Raw genomic sequence first — 4,003 nt, 5'->3', positions numbered from 1 at the left:
CCCAGTGCTGCTACCTATGTTGGTGCCATCCCAGCTCTGCTACCTATGTTGGTGCCATGCCAGTGCTGCTACCTATGTTGGTGCCATGCCAGCGCTGCTACCTATGTTGGTGCCATTCCAGCGCTGCTACCTATGTTGGCGCCATCCCAGTGCTGCTACCTATGTTGGTGTCATCCCAGCGCTGCTACCTATGTTGGTGCCATGCCAGCGCTGCTACCTATGTTGGTGCCATGCCAGTGCTGCTACCTATGTTGGTGCCATGCCAGCGCTGCTACCTATGTTGGTGCCATACCAGTGCTGCTACCTATGTTGGTGCCATCCCAGTGCTGCTACCTATGTTGGTGCCATGCCAGTGCTGCTACCTATGTTGGTGCCATCCCAGTGCTGCTACCTATGTTGGTGTCATCCCAGCGCTGCTACCTATGTTGGTGCCATGCCAGCGCTGCTACCTATTTTGGCGCCATCCCAGTGCTGCTACCTATGTTGGTGTCATGATAATAGTAGTACTACTAATAATACTCTTATAGATCAGACCAGTACAGCTAGTTCACCTCTAGGTGCCTAAATTAGGTCTACACGAATGATTTTAGAGTCTGTGCCACCCCGAATAACATAAAGCAGGTTACATTACCCAGATCACCACAATGACAACTCTCCCCAGAGAAGATAGAGATTTGATACAAGTGTACCCCACAATGCTGCAGGTGGGGGGGGGCTCTGCAGAGACATGATATTCTTTATTCACATCTAATCATCCGGATATTTCTCCTGTGGTTTGTGTGATACTGAAACCCCCCAGCCCCCTAATTAATCCACTTTGTGCTGTGTGTGGATACACAGGGACAGACAATGCCTCACGGGATCGGCTCTTGTTCCTTTCCTGCTAGATTCATTAAAACTCTGATTGCCATTTCAGTTCTTTGAAAGGTTCTTCCATCTATTTCCAATTTAGCAGCTCATGCATATGGAAGGCATGGCCGGCCAGGCCGGGACTAGGCTGTGCCACCTAATGAATGTGCCCTACCTGCTGCAGCGGACGGCACAGTGTCAGTGGGCGATCTGGATCCCTAATTACCTAATAGCATTGCTTCTCACTATTAACTACACTGATTGCAATTGGAATCATCACAACTCGATTTGCAGAAATGAAAGTGAGGACTGAGAGCGTTCTGCTTAATATCCGCAGCTTTAACATCGGTAATTAGAGCAATCTGCAGCAGGAATTAGCCGCCTCTGATGTGGGATCTGACGCTAATTTCCCAAAATTGACTTGAGGGAAATGTTTCCCATTAAACAATGACAAACATAAAGGCCCACGGGCAACATGGAATCGGTGTAATTTAACCCGCAGGGGCCACAAATACTGCATGATATAATCTGCCTGTGTGTGTGTGTGTATGTATGTATGTATGTATGTATGTATGTATGAGGGAGGCAGTGTATGTATGTATGTATGTATGTATGTGTGTATGTATGTATGTATGTATGTGTGTATGTATGTAGGTATGAATGTATATAGGTATGTGTGTGTATGTGTATGTATGTATGTATGTGTATTTGTGTATTTGTGTATGTATGTGTGTATGTATGTATGTATGTATGTATGTATGTGTGTATGTATGTATGTATGTATGTATGTATGTGTGTATGTATGTATGTATGTATGTATGTATGTGTGTATGTATGTAGGTATGAATGTATATAGGTATGTGTGTGTATGTGTATGTATGTATGTATGTATGTATGTATGTATGTGTATTTGTGTATTTGTGTATGTATGTGTGTATGTATGTATGTATGTATGTATGTATGTATGTATGTGTGTATGTATGTAGGTATGTGTGTGTGTGTGTGTGTGTATGTATGTGTATGTATGTATGTATGTATGTGTATATGTATGTATGTGTGTGTATGTATGTATGTGTATTTGTGTGTGTATGTATGTATGTATGTATGTATGTGTATTTGTGTATGTATGTATGTGTGTATGTATGTATGTATGTATGTGTGTATGTATGTAGGTATGAATGTATATAGGTATGTGTGTATGTGTATGTATGTATGTATGTATGTATGTGTATTTGTGTATGTATGTGTGTATGTATGTATGTATGTATGTATGTATGTATGTATGTGTGTATGTATGTAGGTATGTGTGTGTGTATGTATGTGTATGTATGTATGTGTATATGTATGTATGTGTGTGTATGTATGTATGTATGTATGTGTATTTGTGTGTGTATGTATGTATGTATGTATGTATGTGTATTTGTGTATGTATGTATGTATGTATGTATGTGTGTATGTATGTAGGTATGAATGTATATAGGTATGTGTGTGTGTGTATGTATGTATGTATGTATGTATGTATGTGTATTTGTGTATGTATGTATGTATGTATGTATGTATGTAGGTATGTGTGTGTGTGTGTGTGTGTGTGTGTGTGTGTATGGTGTGTGTGTGTATGTGTATTTGTGTATGTATGTATGTGTGTATGTATGTATGTATGTGTGTGTATCTATGTATGTATGTATGTACCATCCAATTGAAAGACCGCACTCTCACTTATAGTAGGCAACAGTGGGGTGCCCACAAGAGATGCATACAGAGCTTATGGACCTCTAACATAATCCAATTCTCATTATGAGATATGGGCACTCGCCAGTATATAAAAGAGATCTGTGTTATAAAATCAATGGTTGTTTATTCAGGGCCCAAACTAGGGTTTTTGGCACCCGGGGCAAGGACGTCATTTGGTCGACCCCCCTCTGAAGGGGGGGACGGGACCAAATGCCTGCCTTGCCCCTGGCGCCGGAGGCTAAGCACACACAGACCCCCCATGCCTACATACCTATGTGCAGCGGGGTCCGGGGACGGGCAGCGGCGGCTTTCACTTGTAGCGCTATTTGCCTGGTGGCGGGAAGCGCTGCTTTGAAAAGACTTGCCGGACGCTGATTGGCTGAGAGAATTTAGCCATCATCGTCCGGCAAATCTTTTCAAAATCTACTTCCCACCCTCTGCCCGCCAAATAGGGTAGCTTGCTTCCAGCTCCCGCTGCCCATCTCCGGACCCCCGCTGCCCGTCCCCTGACCCCGCACTGACAGTGCCCCCCCCCCCCCATCCAGCGCCCAGGGCGTGTGACCCTACTATATGTTTGGAGGTAGACATACCTCCCAACATGACCCTCTCCAGGAGGGACACATTGCTCTGCTTCTGGGCTTTTCCCTTAATTTATAATTGCCATCATCTGTGTTGAAGCACCTTTCCAATCAATTAACCTGAGTGAAACAGGTGATGGCAATCATACAATGAGAGGGAAGTCCAGGAACAGAGCATTGTGTCCCTCCTAGAGAGGGTCATGTTGGGAGGTATGGGTAGAGAGTCCCCACGCCCAGATGCCAGCCCCAAATTTACTGACACTATGTACAAATAAATCGGACTTACTTGGAATTATGCCTCTGTCTCAGTGCAGTCCATGCTGGTTCCCTGCTTAAAAACATAAGAGGGTGGTGGGGGGAGGGGTGCTAATCTAGATGAGGCATTGTCAAACCTCAGGTGTGTATCGCTACACAGATACATTGTAGGGAACAGTGGCTCTAAATGTATGAAACACTGCATGCAACAACTTAATGGATGCACAGTGAAAATACACAAACATGGTAGATATGCAAAAAGCTTCGCTTAGATTAATTGGTGTAACACGAAAAATAAGGTTCAGCATGGTACAGACAAACCATTGTGGTGGGAGGAAGGACCCTTAAAACAGAACTACCCGGGCCCGGCTTTTACACCCAATGAAATGTAAACTGTGTTGACACGTGGGGTGCACGTATCCCGCCGCCTTCTACGTGTGTGCTGCACTTCCAGTGAGATCAGGAAGTACGCGGCAGGGAGATCCGGCTTCAATGAGCCACATTATGACACGCACAGTGAAACCAGAAGTCCGGTGATCCGTGCTGCCGGCTCTTGCAACGCAGGTTGCAACGCAGAGTGGCCAGGATAG

The sequence above is a fragment of the Crinia signifera genome, chromosome 19, assembly GCF_055691185.1.
Source record: "Crinia signifera chromosome 19, ASM5569118v1, whole genome shotgun sequence".
Lineage (NCBI taxonomy): Eukaryota > Metazoa > Chordata > Amphibia > Anura > Myobatrachidae > Crinia > Crinia signifera.
Note: the sequence above shows the minus strand (reverse complement) of the source record.